This window comes from Neltuma alba, unplaced genomic scaffold, assembly GCF_004799145.2.
Source record: "Neltuma alba isolate B1F8T4 unplaced genomic scaffold, ASM479914v2 tig00003917_pilon, whole genome shotgun sequence".
In the NCBI taxonomy this organism is placed as follows: domain Eukaryota; kingdom Viridiplantae; phylum Streptophyta; class Magnoliopsida; order Fabales; family Fabaceae; genus Neltuma; species Neltuma alba.
The window spans coordinates 73,642-91,526 of record NW_021633478.1 but is presented as its reverse complement, the minus strand read 5'-3'; the positions used below and the strand labels follow the sequence as shown (position 1 = coordinate 91,526).

At 34.0% G+C, this 17,885-nt stretch overlaps 1 long non-coding RNA gene across 1 annotated transcript; it reads left to right on the top strand.

Moving 5' to 3' along the window:
* The first annotated feature begins 1,065 nt into the window (after positions 1-1,065).
* On the top strand, positions 1,066-2,495 carry LOC114743041 (uncharacterized). The gene is made up of 3 exons (XR_003739953.1): positions 1,066-1,281; positions 1,903-1,993; positions 2,166-2,495. It is a non-coding gene; the product is annotated as an uncharacterized LOC114743041 (long non-coding RNA).
* Positions 2,496-17,885: the final 15,390 nt, after the last annotated feature.

Below are 17,885 nucleotides of genomic sequence, written 5' to 3'. Positions count from 1 at the left end.
AAAACCAATGTTTCAAATAAAAAAAAACTTGAAAGATCAAAATCGATTATTTAAAACTTCAGACTTTAAAATCAAAATGAAAACAAATTTAAGACGCTAAAAATTGTATTATCCCTTTCTGCTATTTTATTTTACCCCTAACTATTGCTTGTTCTCTCGCATTTAGCCTTTACTGGGGGAGACCCGATGTTATACTTCTTAAATGGCCAAAACACTCTTACACTCTTACTAGAACTTAATAATATATATATATTAATGATTAAAATATATATATATATATATATATATATAGTAATGATTAACCTTAGGCTTTTGTGGGACTTGATTAATTTAGGCATTACCAAGTGTTACTTTGCATGTTGAAGCACATGGGTAATTTGGAGAATAAGTAGCTTAATTTCAATAAATAACTATTATTCCCATTATTCTTTAATTGTCAACATCTGATATTGCCTCTGTGCATTTCTATGTGCAAGTGACGGTAATCAAAGAAGAGTCGGGTGCCATGACATTTGACTGAAGTGCCTTGGCGCGAGAGAGTCAAATAGTCAAAGCAAGAAGGAAGAATTATAATTAAGTCTAAAAAATAAGAAATAATTACTAAGAGGTTCTAATAACAATCTAAGCAGTCTGTAATAACAAATTCTAGAATGAGGAATGACAATCTCTAAAACTTATTTTGTAATTTATTTTCTTCCTTGATACCTCATTGTAATTCTCCCAAGAAATTTACTCTTAGGAGGAGTGGCATAATAATTAGAGTTAAGCTACCTTCAGGATCCTGAAATATTTTTCTAAATATGTTCAGAATTCTAAAAGTAAGTGATATGATTTTAACTATGAAATTATTACTACCTCTGACGTTAATTATAAGATCTTGTTTGTTTATAAATGAGATCTTATACTTTAAAAAAATGGTGCAGCCCCATCTATCTCTAACAGTTTGGCTGTTAAAATGGTAAGTCGGCCGAGTTTGACCAAAAGAAGTCTCATTTGGCCTTTGGATGGACAGTTCACATGCAATTTTTTATGTCTGAATATTTTTATAAGAGTTTCTAATGAATGGGCAGCCGGCATGGGTTTTTCCTGACTCCGCACCTTCAAGGACCCCTCCTTGCGCTCCTGAATTCGATTCCCCCGTTGAATTGGCCCGCTGGAGGACCCAAGTTTGAGAGGAAGTTTGATTCCATTCTTCGATTAGTCGCCGGCTGGAGCGCTGGCTCTCCTAAGGAGATTCGCCTTAGATTGCTCTGATCGGTCGGTCGCCCTTGTCACTGAAAGGTAAAGTTCTGATTGCAAATCCCCACGCCCGCTTGTTTCATATGGGTTGCGAAAGTTGAAATTGAAGAAGCAAAATTGGTTGGATGGTAAAATCTAAATTGGTTTTCTTCCGCCTACCTGGATTTGGTTTCTAATTTTTTTTCTTCGAATTGTTCCGGGCAAGATCCAGCTTCTTAAATGTTGAAATAATATGAGTATTTCTTTATTGGCATGTGAAATGCTTCATAATAATTTCTGCAGCACCTCTTCTCCTTTGTGAAGTTAAGCGCCCATATCTATAGTATTTTATGTTTGTTATCAAAATAGACCCCTGTCCATGTAATTTCTATTGTATGTATATTTTAAGTCTTCCTTGAACTTGTAATGCAGTTATATGTGAAGACAATTTTCTCTTGTTCACTTCTGAAGCGGTCAAATGGGTTTATCTGGTGCATTACTTCTTATGTTCTTTCTGTGTTAGCACAGTACTCCTATAGGTAGCTTCCTTTTCATTCGAGGCTGAGAACATGGTTATTACAATCGTGTTTCGTCCCTTGCTATCATATTGTCCCTTTAGCTCTTCTACCTTCTTTTTGTGTTTTTGTCTTAAGTGTAACTTTATAGAGTTGCTAATTGTTGCAGTACCCTGTTTGTTTTACTTATGAGGATGATGACACTGATGCTGTGTTAGCTGATAATGATGCCACTAGCCAACTTGCTATTGCAACTAATGGTGGGTGAGCATGAATATGCGAATATAGCTTCACTGTTTGAATAAATTTCTGATAGTATCATTGCCCCTGTATCTTGCTCCTCTCAATACTATCAGTTACCTCGTTGGATTCTGTTTCAATTTATTGATGCTACTGTTCTCACTTGTTTCTTTGCCTCATGTGACATTGCAGATATGTACAAGTTTTGTTGCAGCACCAAAGCCAAAGAAAGTAGCATCACTCACAGTTACAAATGAATTGGTTCTTTGTGTTGTGAATTGTGATTTGAAGGAAGAGAATGAATTAGAGCAAAGAAGCATAGGAATGAAGATAGTACAATGGAATGAAGTATCTCAAGGAAGATCATGAAGCATGACATAATATAAATTGATTGATTTTCCATTCGATGCATTCTAGGAGGAAGTGAATGAATACTAATTCATGGTGATGCCATCATGTGAAAGTGATTAAATGATGACTACCAAAAATTTGCCTTGCCAATAGGAATGTATTTTACAGTCAGTGTTTTTATATATATATATATATATATATATATGCAATCATGTCAGTTTCAGCCACAGTAACATATGAAGCCTTTCTTATTGGATGTGCTCTCGTAAGAAACTTAAAATAATCGACAATCTGAAGTTGAAGATAATCTTTAAGTACTTTGAAACCTTTCATTAAGAAATTTAAAATAATCACCCAAAAAATAATCAGCCAACCTGAGTAAAATCATTTAATTGAAACAGGAAAATACAAAGCAGTCACAGGTAGAAAGGAAAATAAAATGGCAATTTCCTGCTCCGACCTATCCTTGTTAGTATAAGCAGACAAACTAAGGCCTTACAATAGTTCCCATCTACAAACAGAATATCTTAAAATAGAAGCAACCAAGGAAGACTTGCTTTATAGCTGCCATGAACAAAGACGAAGGCTTTAGAAAAGGTTCTTGAACTTCTCCTCCCCTTTGGACCTCACTTGAACCACCACCATTGATTGGTTTTCCTATATTGTGAAACGCTTCCACTATGCTGTACATTGTTCACTCTTGAAACTCCTCTTTGATTGCTCGTTTCACATGATCCCACGATCACACCATACATATCTGCACGCCGAGAAGAACAACGATGAACGTGTTCAAATGTTCAATCTTTAATTAAGATTTCAGTACTTGGATCACTTAGATTTATTGTATTTTAGCCACAGAAAATCGATGACAGCACGAGTTAATATCTTAAAAAAAAAAAAATAGTGTACATCAACTGAATATGTTATGTTCAGTAGCTAAATCGTGCACTTGAGATTTAGCAAAATAATTTTGATAATAGATGCTTGCCTCTTCTAAATATGACCTCTTCTAGTTTCTGTCATTGCCTGTATCGAGATAACAGTGAAGGAATATTATTATTGGGTTCGTAAGTGAAAGCTTGTTCCTATTGTAAGAAAAATCAGTAGCATGCTCATATTATTTCAACATTTAAAAAGGCTAAACTCGTTCAGAATAATTCAAAGACGAAAAATTAGAAACCAAATCCAGGTAAGCAGAAGAAAACCAATTTAGATTTTACTATCCAACCGGTTTTGCTTCTTCGATTTCAACTTCCGCAACCCATATGAAACAAATGGACGTTGGAATTTGCAATCAGAATTTTACCCTTCAGTGACAAGAGCGAGCGGCCGATCAGAGCAATGTCTAAGACGACGACTAATCGAAGCATGGAATCAAACTTCCTCTCGAACATGGGCCCTTGAAGATGTGAAGTCAGGAAAAACCCATGTCAACTATCCATTCATTAAAAACTCTTATTAAAATATTCAGACATGAAAAATTCCAAGTGAGCTCACTGAGCTGCCCATTCATAGGCCAAATGAGACTTCTTTTAGACAAAATGAGTCAACACCTTAACAGTCAAATTAACGCTTTTGATGGATGAGATTGCACTACTTATTACTTTAAGACACTAGGTGACTCTGAAAATTCTTTAAAATACTGAATGCACCTTAACCCTAACAATTGTCAGTTGGTCTAGAAGAAATAAGAGTTGTCAAAAGGGCAAAGATGGGAGGGGTACACATGTGCAGAATATATTTTCATTTTAAATTAGTAATAAATCATACATGAGAAAATTGGCATATTGGAGAATTTTTTTTTTGGGTGAATATATTGAAGATTAGTTCTTAATCCCACATTAGAATTGTACACAATCACTCCCAAACACTCCCACTAACATTGGAATTAACTCCCAAAACCCCAGTTTTCACATCTGGAACGTACTCACCCTGACTCTCATGTCAGAATCATCATTTTCTTCATCTTAGTCTTTTCTCATCACGTTCTGCATCTACTCCTCCTTTTCTTCATCATTTCCATCAATCTCTATAAACCATTCATTCTTCTTGTTCCATCAATTCGCACTCTATGTTCTGTCTTCATCATCATTGGTGTGCATCTTCACATTGGAGTTACTACTTTCTGAAGTAACTTCAAGTTTCCAGGGCCTTCCTTGGTGATCTTCTTCTGGAACCTTCACCTGAAAAAGACGAAAATAAAGGAGACTAAGTCTCAGTAGCCTTAGCTCTGCCAATGATACTTACCAATACCATAAGACATCTATGAGACGGAAGTTCACAAATTGTTCCACACAACAGATAATAGCACAGAAGGTCATGAATGCATAATAAAAGCAGTAATGAAATCATAACAAGCATGATCATATTCATTTCACCCGAATCTGTAGTTCACTATACCAAGACATGGTATTTATTTCCAAAACCGCCCTTATATTTTTGTTATTTCCGCCACTCATGGGTTAAGTGCTCCTCCATGTTACTAGCCTCCTTGCTAAGCTCCCCATCATGTAATGTAGATCCGCCAAAGTCTACAAGATACCACCAGGGTCATGATTTCATCCAAAAAGAGAAAACTGCTCTTAGGAATACTGCCTGTAGGTTGTCCCAGTCCCTATAGAATACTACCATATGGGACAAAAGAGGCCAACTATAGAGCACAATATAGCAATAGTGCCGTGTGGTCAGAATATAAATCAATTCCTATCGACATCTCTGCCCTCCCAAATAACCATAGCAAGCTACTATATTATCAATTCCAGCATTTAAGAATCAACAGAGTTCTTTAACAACTTCTCAAATATACAAAATTACAACGAGTTCTACGCATGCAGGCTGACCAGTTTCAGGCATAATCCAATCATATGTCTGTCCAGTCTCATATCAGACACTCCAATAATCAATTATGTTTATCCTGTTCTAGATTACTCAAGACAATTCCAGTTCATTGATTATAGTCAAATAGCTAATTCCCTTTCATGCAAGTCTCACTAGATTTTAACAGTTCCAAAACATGTTTCATGATGATTTAGGCACGTTTAAATAGTCAAGTATTAAGCAAAACACTCATGAACTATACTAGTAACTAGTAAGCATAACATGAAATCCAGAGTTACCCAAAGTGTGGCTAGTTTCTCGAGTTACAATCAAGACCATAAACTCGGGCTGGTTAAACCAGGAAATGAATCTACAAGTAGAAGATATGTGTTACCAATTTGTCTTATAAGTTACATACTGAATGTTAACCCATACATCCCCTTTTAAGGCTTTTGAATTGTTACTTAAAAGTTACCTGAAAAAGCAATTTTACGCGGAATTAGGAAACTTATGTATTCAAGCTTTCAACAGCAAACAGAACTAGTCAGAATGCTGATTAACTCCTAATAACATGTATGAATTCCCAATTTTGTTACCTATAAGCTACTATTATGATTTCTAGAAAATTTCCAACTTGCAATCTAGACTCTTTTAGAGCCCACTTGGTAGCTGAAAATCTTACAATGAAAATGAAAAATGTTGATTTTCCATAGGCGGTGCATGTTCAATTGCAACATTTTCTAGGAATCAAAATTCCGGCGGCAGCAAATTTTCTATCATATAAGGGAAAGTTGGCTCCCACCAATTTTCAATCGCAGGCGGGAAAGTGCCAAAGACCAAGTTGCCTGTAAAACTTAAATAAAAAGCTTGCTGCCTGACGAGTTCGAATGAAATTGCTTGAAGACCCCATTACAACGTTGACGTAGAAAGTGACGGACAAAGGCTTTTGTTCTCGCAGATAACCTTCAGCAATAATGGCCAATGTTATGTTATTGTCTGTTTCCCATACTTGTTTGAATAGTGTGTTGGTTTTAAAGGATTCCAGCTACTTTACCTCGCCACGTTGTTCTTGAGTTGGGGATATGGCACTAGAACAAAAGCTGTTCTAATGGACCAAGTCTCTCACTTGTGAACCATGAGAATGTCTTGCAAGCAATCGATTCAATTGCCTTTGGTTAAGCATGCATTATTTTCGGAATTTTGTGCTGGAAGCTATGGGAGGGCGTAACCGCATCGTGTAGTAAATGAGTCTCTTTCTCTTTGCGATTACACTGTCAAAGACAAAGATTCCACGGCTAAATGTTGTTTTAACTGAGCATAGTCATTGTTGTTCTCGGACCTTATTTTTGTACATAAATAATGTATCCTCTTTTCCTTCAAATTTCTTAGGTTGAGCGTTAACAAGAAGGCTCGAAGAGAAAGAACCTTTATTTTCCATGAATCGTCCTTTCCAATATGCTTTAGTGAATTGCTCTGTTTGCTATACTCAAAACAGGAGCAAAACAGAGTGTGTAAGGAAGAAAAGGAAAAAAAAAAGAGGAAAATTTGAATTTAAGCATAAGATGTGAATTTGTTCATGTGATGATGAAATTCTTTGCTACATAAAATGCAAACTGGTTTGAGGAAATTTGAATGTGATTAAAAAAAATGCAATTCCTTTCAAATTTGATGTAAGAAAAATTGAATTTATTGCATTAAATTTGAATTTACTTGCTCATTTTCTTACCATATCAAAGCTTAAATTTCAACAAGTATAACTTTAAAAATAAATTTTTTTTAAAATATGTCATATTACATTGGAAATTGCGTTTCAATGAACTTTACAATATGTCATTTACCTAAAAAATTAAAAAAATAAATACGGGTTAGCCTATTGAGGGCCTTATGATGTGGGTTAAAAAAATTCGTTTATCGGTGGGTTTGCTTATAGCCAACCCTAACCCACCACTTTTGACGAGTTGGATTTACAGGTCCAATCCATATTACCAGTTCTAGCTGAAGCAAGCAACTCTAACCCTAAGTAACCAAGTCTCTCCTATTCTTCATCAAACGGTCAGACCCTCACCGCACACTACACTGACACAGTGACACTCATACTCCCTTCCCTCAGTCAGCCAGTCCCTCTCCCAATCTCCCTTCGCTAGTTCGCCTAAAATTTGAATTGCCTCTTCTCTTCGCTTTAGTTGCCCTTCTTACTCACTTCCTATTTGATCTTTGCCTAAATCGTAGAATCAGTGAATCACCTCTTCCCTCCTTGAATTCCTTCGCCATTGCAGATCGGAAAAATGCCAGAGCTCGAACTCAACCTCTGCTCCTCCATTTCTCGTTTGACTCTTCTCCCTAACTCAATCTTTCTTTGCTAATTTATCACTTGCCACTCATGAGCTCCTTCTCTCCCCTGAGGCTCTCATCGACAATAGCTCAACCGTTGAGGCCAATGGCGTAATGCGACTTCTGACTTCCCTCATCTCTTGGCTAAGGCAATCAAAGATTCAAGGTTCACCTTCTCTGCCTCTCTGGTTATGCACTTATGCTGTACTAGTTCTCAGCAAGATTTTCTAGGTAATCTGAGTAATATGAGATTCTGAGTAATTCGATTTCTGTGGTTTTGCTGTATGAGTTCTGGTTTGCATATTTGTTGAATTATTGAACTTGAGTTTTTATAGTTGAATTTAATTTTTTTGTAGTAAAAGTTATAAGACGTCTTCTTATGGTGTGAATGATAAAGATAAGCATCAAAATGTTGAAACTACTGAAACTAATGTTAATGAAGTAGGAAAAGAGAAAAGATCTGAACTAGAACCTCAATGTTATATGGAAGATAATGCAACTAGAAGTAAGAGGGCTTAAAAAAGGTTGCACATCTGAAATTTAGAAGTATTTTAATAAATTTGTAGAAGATGGAAAAGAAAATGTTACATGTAATGGTTGTAATAAACTATATTTGGTCGGTAGTAAGGATGATGGCACTTCTACACTTTTGCATCTTGTGGGTTCATGTATATCACTCCTAAGATATAAGGACATTAGCACTATGATGTTAGACAAAGCTGGAAAGGTGAGAAGTAGACAAATTGATAATAAGGTCTATCGGGAAATACTTGCTGGGGCTATTGTTGGGCATGATCTTCCTTATGCATTTGTTGAGCATAAAGTAATTAGGGAACTACATCAGTATTTGAATCTTGATTGTAGGTATCTTACTAGAAAAACTGTTGCGGTGGATGTTTGGAATCTTTATTTAAAGGAAAAGGAAATCCTTTAAAAAAAAAGATAGCAAATAATCCTAGTAAAGTATGTCTAAGTACTGATTGTTAAAACTGCAATAACATCCAAAGGATATATTTGCTTGATTGCTTATTTTGTTGATGAGAAATTGAATCTTCATAGCAAGATACTTGCATTCACACACTTGGAGCCTCCACACATTGGGACAAAATTGGCTAAGAAGGTGCATGAATTATTAGTAGAATGGGGGATTGAGAATAAAGTGTTTTCTATTACTGTGGACAATGCGTCAGCAAATCATGTTATGCAAAAAGTATTAAAAGAGAGGTTGAAGTTGAATAATGCCTTGAAATGCAATGGAGATTTTTTTCCATATTAGATGTTGTGCCCATATCCTAAATCTCATAGTTCAGGAGGGTTTAAAGGTGGCAAGTGAAGCTGTGCACAAAATTAGAGAAAGCATTAGATATGTAAAGGCATCAGAGGCTAGAACAATCAATTTGAAGAGACGTATGGACCAAGTTAGGGGTCTTGACACTTATAGGGGTGTGACTTTGAAGTTAGATGTTGCAACTAGATGGAATTCTACATATGCTTCAAAGTGCGATTAAATATCATCGTGTATTTGCCAACTTAGATTTCAATGACACTAATTATCATCTTTGTTCCACAAGTGAAGAGTGGTCTAGACCCGAGAAGATGTGCAAATTCTTGAGTCCATTTGTAACAATAATGAGGTTAATTTCTAGGTCATTATATCCAACTTCAAACATGTATTTCATGCATATCTCAAAAATTGAGTCATTATTAAAAGAATATGTGTTTAATGGTGGTTATTAAAGATAGGGCGAGGAGGATGGTTGACAAGTTTGACAAGTATTGGAGTGAATACAATTACAATGTTATAGGTACACTTGAAATTATTCTTGATCCCCAGATGAAGTTTGACATAATAAGTTTACTTATGCACAACTTGATCTGTTAATTGTAGTGACAAGATTCAAACCATTAGGAGGAAGTTATACTATATTTTCAATGACTATAAAATTATGGGATCATCATCTTCAACTTCTAATGGAGGTAGAGATGTATCTGTAGGAAAATAGGCCCACTATCAAAAGCCCACTATTTAGTTTTAACCTAATCTCCTAGAATTAAGTAGCTATATCTCTTGTAACTGTCAAATTATGACAAAATCGTACTATTATTATTTCCTTATCTTTAGGAGGATTTTAGGGGATGTGATCAAATTTACATTAATTAGGTTTATTCTCTTCCCTCTATATATTATGTAAACCCCATTCAGTGAAATATAGCAGCGTATTATTTAGAGAAATTGCATGGTATCAAAGCCTTAAAAGCAGCCACCCTTTATGTCTTTCAAGGCTGCACTTATGCAGCCATGAATCTTTACTGCCAAAGGCAGCAACATAACAGCATAGAGGTCAACGTCACAAGGGTTTGGCATGATTGATGCCTTCTCCCAAATTCCCCTCACCCATTGTTTAGATGGGAATAATTATCTCCAATGGTCACGCTATGTTCTTATGTTCATTCGGGGTCATAATAAGGAGCACTATCTCACTGGAAATCCACCACCACCAGCATCTATAGACCCTTAATTCGCTAGTTGGTCTGTATAGAACAACCTAGTTATGGCTTGGCTGGTCAGCTCCATAGCAACTGACATTGGTGAGAACTATCTCCTTGCCACTACAACTAAAGAAATCTGGGACTCTGCAAAAGCCACTTATTATGTCACAGAAAACACTACTACCTTGTTTCAAGTCAAATGCCAACTCCATGATTTGGTAAAAGGTGAACAAATTGTCACCCATTATTATACTGCTCTAATGAAGCTTTGGCAACAAATAGACCTCTATGAGGTCCATGAATGGCTTAATATTGTCACAGCCATGTACTACAAAAAATTGGTGGACCAAGAACACTGCTGTAAGTTCCTACCAAGACTCGATGACTTGTGTGAGGATATTCGTGCTAGAATTATGAGTCTCAAGCCCCTTCCATCCTTGCTTGAAGCATTCAACACTGTCAAATTTGAAGAAAGTAGGAAGGTACTCACTAACCCCTCTATTGTTCCTGCTAACTCTTATGCGTTTGCTGTCTAAGGTTCTGAAGGTGACACAAGGCCCAAAAAACCTTCCAAGTGGTGTGATCATTGTCATAAAATGGTCACGCTCGAGAAGTATGTTGGAAGCTGCATGGCAAGCCTCCTAACAACAAACAGAAAGGCAAACCTGGAAGCAAGGGCCCACTAGTTGGAACTTCTTCTTCTATCCCAAAATCTATGAGCCATGAAGAGTTACTGCTACTATGCAAATTTTTGGATAAACATCTCACTCCTGCCCCTGCTAGTGAGACTTCTAATCCCTCTGTCACTCTAGCCTATGCAAGTACTACCCTAACCCATGTTTTCGTAGTATAACTGCCTCTAAAACTCTCTGGATCATTGACTCAGTTTGTGCTCACCATATTACTAGTTTTAAGGAATTATTCACTAAATTCCATAATTATTCTTATCAGAAAACTAGGGAGTTGGTAATGGCCAATTTGCTAAGGTTCAGAGGTGCAAAACTATTGTAATTTCAATAGACATTATATTACACAATGTTTTATATGTCCCAGAAATTGAATGCAGCTTGTTATTTGTAAAACAAGTTGCTGACCAATTGCATTGCATTATTACCTTTGACAACATTGTTTGTCTTTTAGGACTTGATGTTAGGGAAGAGGATTAGAGCTGCTAAAGTGTGGAATGGGCTTTATTATATCCAAGGCACCTCTGTAATTAAACCAATTTGCAGCACTGCTTTATCTACTATGACTATTGATGAAATAATGTTGTGGCATCTAGGTTAGGCCACTCTAGTTTGCACTATATGTAAATTTTACTTCCTAATATTACTAAAAAGCCTATTAATGAATTTCATTGTGATACTTGCTATTTGGCAAAATAAGTTCGCAGCCGCTATCCTAGTCACTCCTACACACCTTCTCACCCCTTTTATCTTATATGTAGTGATGTTTGGGGTCCTTCTAAATTTGAAACTACTTCCAAAGCTTGGAGGTTTGTCACCTTTATCGATGATCACACAAGACTAACTTGGGTTCTTCTCATGAAAAATAAATCTGAAGTTTTTTCTATTTTCCAGCAATTCTATGCCTTTATTAAAAACCAATTTCACACAACTATCAAAATTTTTAGAACAGATAATGGGAAAGAATATCTAAATTCTTCCTTTATGATTTTTTGGCCTCTAGCGGTATTCATCATCAAACTTCATGTACTTATGCTCCACAACAGAATGGAGTCTCTGAAAGGAAAAATCAACATCTCCTTGAAGTAGCCAGGGCACTTATGTTTGAAAGAAATGTTCCTAATCAATTTTGGGAGGATGCTATACTTACCACTGCCCATTTAATAAATAGAATGCCATCTAAAGTTCTAAATTATCAAACCCCACTATAAAAACTTTTTGAACTTTATCCGCATTCATCCCTCTTTACATCTCTTCCAAAGAGGATCTTTGGGTGCACTGTTTTTATCTACAATGACCATGGTGGAAAACTAGACCCTAGAGCTATCAAATGTATTTTTCTTGGCTACTCTTCCAACCAAAAAGGGTATAAATGTTATTCTCCTCTTATCAATAGATTTTACATTACTATGAATGCTAAGTTTGTAGAAAGCCTACCATATTACCCAAAATCATCCACTTAAGGGGAGAACCAGAAAAGTGATTGGATAATTTGTGATCACTCTAACCAGCAAACTACCCTCTTAAACAACCCATACTTTATAGAATCTCAAATCCTCCCTGATGTACATACAGAACCTACAAAACAAACCAACATACCCCAAAATAACACTGAATAGACTCTAAACAATGCTAAAACTACCCTAACCAGGCCTACACTTTATGACATAAACTCCTTTGAACCTCTACATTCTATTCATGATTAGATTATGTCAAAAACTGTGACAGAACAATCTATTACCATTACAGAACAACAAAATAGTGAAAACAAATTCATTACTACACCCACATAGCACCATGACTCGACTACTGAACCAAGTCTTGAAGACCTCCATTGGCCTATTGCCCTAAGAAAAGGAAAGAAAACCTGCATCAACACCCTATCAGTAAGTATGTGTCCTACAGTAAGCTTTCTCCTCACCTTAAAACTTTTGTGGCCGATTTAGAAAGTGTGAAAATTCCCAAAAGCTTCAATAAGGCCAATTCAGACCCAAATTAGAAGCAAGCCACTCCCTCCGTCCCTTATTATAAGATCCTTTTAACTAAATTGTGTTGTTTAAGAAAACAGTTAAAATTAGTTAAGAACAATTAATATGTAATAATACAATTTTTTTCCAAATATACCTCTATCTATAAATGGGTAAATGTGAGAAAGTAATGGTAAAATAAATCAAGAAAGAGAATGTATTAAATACATTAAATTAAGGGTAAAATAGGTAATAATATATTAAATACTTAGACATACTCAAAGAGGATCTTATAAAAGGGACAGACCCATTCAAAAAATTAGATCTTATAATAAGAAATAGAAGGGTATTGAGGAAGAACAAAGAGCCTTACATAAGAATAAAACTTGGGAAATTACAACGTTGCCAAAAGGTAAATCAGTGGTAAGTAGCAAATAGGTATTCATTGTGAAATATAATCCTAATGTAAGGGTGGAAACAGGCCAGGCCTTGCTTTTAACAGGCCAGGCCTGTTTTGGAGCCTATTGGCCTGAGTCTGGCCTGTGGCCTGTTACAGGTTTATTTTTCAGCCTCAGCTTGGCCTGTATAAAGGCCTGGCGTGGCCTGAAGCCTGTTAAAAGGCTTGTATTTTTAAAAAATTCAAATTATAATTATTATTTTTTTTAAAAAAGCTAAGATTAAAAAAAACGTACATAATAATTAAATTTTTAGTCTTGTCTTTTATTTAAATTTTAGTATCATAAGTACTATTTTAAATCTTTATTATAATTTATAAGAATATTATTGAAAACTAATTGTAATTATATGTTAAAATTTGGAATAAGACTACGTTTAAATACACACAAAAAATTAAAATTAAGACAAATAAATAAAGAGGAAAAAATACTAATTTTATAATGAATAAAGAGGGCATCATACTTAAATTAACATAATACGTAAGTTAGTTAATTTATCATTCTTGGAACAAAATTTTTCTTTCCTATTTTCTTTATATTTTTAAGATTTAAAAATCACATTATTTATTGATATTATTATTTTAAATTATATTTTTATCTTCACTTGTCATCTAAACTTCAAAATCTAAGAAAAGATTAAGCTATTAACTATATATTAAAATTAAAAAATAAATTAAAAGAGCACATTAACAATAATAGCATGAATTAATTTTTTCATATATTATAATTATAAATTCCTAACAGGCCCAGGCCCAGGCCGGCCTAATAGGTTTAACAGGCTTTTTAAAAAGCCTAAGCCTGGCCTATTTAGTTAAAATGGCCTTCAAACAGGTTTGAGCTTGTCTTTTTTGGGAAACAGGCCAGGCCAAAGGCCCCTAACAGGCCGCCTGGCCTGTTTCCACCCCTATCCTAATGGGAGTATGAACAAATATAAGGCACACTTAGTTGCTAGGAGATTTACTCAAACCTATGGAATAGATTATTTAAGAGACTTTTGCACCTGTAGCAAAAATTAATACTATAAATGTTCTCTTATCCCTCGCTGCAAAGTTAGATTGGTCTTTACACTAACTTGATATTAAAAATTCCTTTCTTAATGGTGATCTAGAGGAAGAGGTTTATATAGAAATACCCCTAGGGATGAGAAACTTGAAAACTGTTGGGAAAGTTTGTAGACTGCATAAGTCTTTGTATGGATTAAAACAGTCACCAAGGGCTTGGCTTGAAAAATTCTCTCAAGCCATAAAAAGGGAGGGCTATAAGCAATGCCAAGCAGATGACACATTATTTATTAAACACTATAGTGATAGACTAACTGCAGTTATTGTATATATTGATGATATAGTATTGACAAGTAATGATGAAAAAGAAATTGCAAAGCAAAAGGAGAGTTTAGCAACAAAATTTGAGATTAAAGACCTTGGTCAGTTGAGGTATTTCCTTGGCATGGAAGTAGCTAAGACAAAAAGAGGAATAAGTGTATCTCAGCAAAAATATACACCGAACCTCCTAAGGAAAACTGGGATGTTGGGTGCATGACTTGCTAACACTCTTATGGAGCTAAATCAAAAGCTAACAATCAAGCCAAATGGTGAAGTGGTAAACAAGGAGAGATATCAAAGGCTGGTAAGGAAACTCATCTATTTATCCCACACTAAGCTTGATATTTGCTATCTGGTTAGTGTGGTCAATCAATTCTCAAGTAACCTTCAGAAAGAACACCTGACAATAGTTTACAGAATCCTTATCCTAAATTTTATAGGATTTATAAAAAAAATGTTAGAAAAATAATAATATTTTATTATTATAATAAAATAATAATATTTTAAGTTTAAAAAAAGGGAAGGAGTCAATAAAGTCAGTGGAAAGCGGATAGAATAAAGAAGAAGAAGGAAGCTGAGGGTTGGGAGTTGGCAGATGATTTATTAGGGGAAAGCTCCCCCTAATAAATATGTGGGGGTGTTAAAATAACACCCCACGTTTTTGTTTTTGCCACGCAAGGAGAGGAAGAGAGAATAGTGTGTGTGAAAGAGTGAGAGGAGCATACCAATGAAAGAGAAGGCAAGCTTTGAAGATAATTTAGGTATATAAAATTACTTCTTTTCATCAAACTTTCTTCATAAATATTTTCTCTATATTTTACGCTTCCTAATAGTAGTATTACTATAGTGATTAGAAAAAATTTTAAGACTTATATGTAGGATAAGTTTCAAGTTTTGGTAATAGGTGACTATAGAAATTTAGAGATAAATGAGTTGTTAATTTTAATCAATTTAGTTTTGTCCATTTGTTGGTTTTTAGTACTTAAATTAATTTTTCTAGTTGAAAAATCTGTTATATCTGATTTATATTATATTTTTACTGATTAAAATTAAGTTAAATAATTTACTTGAGGTGTTTAACATATTATTGAGATTTTAATTAGTTTAGTTTTATTTATGGGATGACTGGAGGTTTTAAAATTATTATTTTAACTAAACATTTTATTATTTATGAATATATATATATGTGATAGTTATACCATTAAAGTTTTGATTAGATTATTTATTTATAAATATTTGAAGTATTATTGAATTTTGATGGTTTGATTTTGAGGTTTAAACTTAAAATGAGATTTTTAGAATTTAGAACATAATAATTTTATATTTGAAAATTTTGAAAAATCCTTTTTATTAAGGTAAATAATTCAGAGGTTCTAAATAAATAATTTGGCTTGTTAGAAAATTATAAGTTATTTCTAAAATAATTAATTTTGGATTATGAGAGTTGTGAGAATTTAGAATAAAAATTAAATTCAATTAAAAATTTAAATAATATAGATAAGCTTAATTAATTAATTAGTTAGTTAGCTTATATTAATATGTGGTTATATTAATTGTGTAGATTAATTATTAGTTGAACAAAAGATCGACCTTGTGGTAATCCTTTCTATTGGTTTGGCAAGAGGTAACTATTTTTCACTTGTTATATGTGCTAATATATTGTTTGTGAGTATTTTGCTATTTTAGAATAATATTTGTTATTTGATACTCGAGTAGATATGTTATATCTTTTGAGCTATGAAAATTGTCTTGTGGGATTTTTAGAATTGTGATTGAGAAGTTTGGAAAAGATATATGATTTATATCTTCTGAATTATACTGAGAAAAGATTGAGACCTTTTTCGTTATATTGTGGATAATTGGTTGTTATTTGGAATTTGGATTGAGTCCTATCCTACCACGTGATAAGGCCGCTATTGATGCACATTGGTTGGCTTCCTTTGTCCCCAGAGTAAGGGATAGACCTTTGTGGCTTCTTATTCGTCCCTTAAAATGTAGGATAGGCTTATAATAATGGATTGACCTTTGTGACTACTTATTCGTCCTCCAAAGAGTGGGATAGGCCTATATGTCGGATTAATCTCCTATAGTGAGGGATAGACTTATGTGGCTTGTGTTTTAGCCCCCGTAATAAGGGTTTGGATGATTAAGATTATTTGAAAATACATATTTTATTTTTTCATTGATATATCTACATATATTGAGATTTAATAACTGTCCCACTTGATACCTTACGAGCACATGTTAGTATGTATGATGAGTTGGAAAGTTAGTTACTGAGGCATTTGTCTCACCCCGTGATTTCTACTATTTTCAGGTGATATTTCATGTGGTGACCAATCAGGGAAGGCTCCGGAGGTATAGAGTGATGTTATAGCTTGTATAGCCTCTCTGCTTTTGTTTTATGTGCTGATTTGTTATATATTATCATATAGGACTGAGTGTAAAATCCCTCTTGGAGGAGAGAGCTATGCAAACGCTTGGAGCAATCAATTAGGGAGTTTTAATTATGTTCTTATCTCTAATTTCAGTTTTGCATTTTGGTTTATCTTAGTCAAATAATTGGATTGTGATTCTGGATTTATTACATTATAGTTGTAGTGTAGTTTGGGATTTGAATATTGAGTTTGATAGTTGGGCACTTAGTTTGTATTGTTTAATTCTTAACTTGATTGCTTGATATTGAATTGAGTTAATTTAATATTAATCTTTTGAGTTAAATTGCTGTTCAGTTTTACAATGACTGAGATTGTTGGTTTTGATTGTGCACAGTTGTTTTAATCTCTTCCAATGGAGCTTAATGAGGATTGCTAATTCTATTCTGAACTCTTTTAGTTAAAAGGGTTTTTGTTATATGTTAATTAATCTAAGTTTAAGTAGTTTCTTAAGCTAATTGATTTATTGGAAATTAAAATTCTATAAATCTTTTGAAGTAAGGAAGGCATGGTTTAAAGCTCTAAAGGGGAATTCATTTCAATTGCTATCGCTTTCATCAAGTATCTTTCATTTTTTAATTTTAATTTACCTTTTCACTCTGTTTATAAAAGAAAGTCTAAAAAAGAAGTATTTAGAATTGCTTTCAATTTATTTGCAAAGTAGTTTTTAACTTTTAGATTTTAAAATTAAAAAAAAACCTTTTTAATAGTAATTTTGATTTTAGTTAATTTAGGACCTAGTTAATTTTTTGTTGCAATAAGAGAACGATTTTGGTTTGTATCACTTACTGCATTCTAAATTGAATTTAATTTGACCCCACTGTGACATCGAGGATCAAAGTTTTAAATTTTTCATTTTTTAAATGTCTTATACTATTGTCAATTTGATTAACATTTTATTGATGCTTAATTTATATCATGTAAGATTATCTTAGTTGCCATCTCAATGATTGTGCAGCAATAGAAAAATCTGAGCTTAATTTCTATTTGGAAGAAGCAACATTTAATCCTCGTGTGTTTTATAAATTGAATGTATTGGAGTATCGGAGGACTAACTC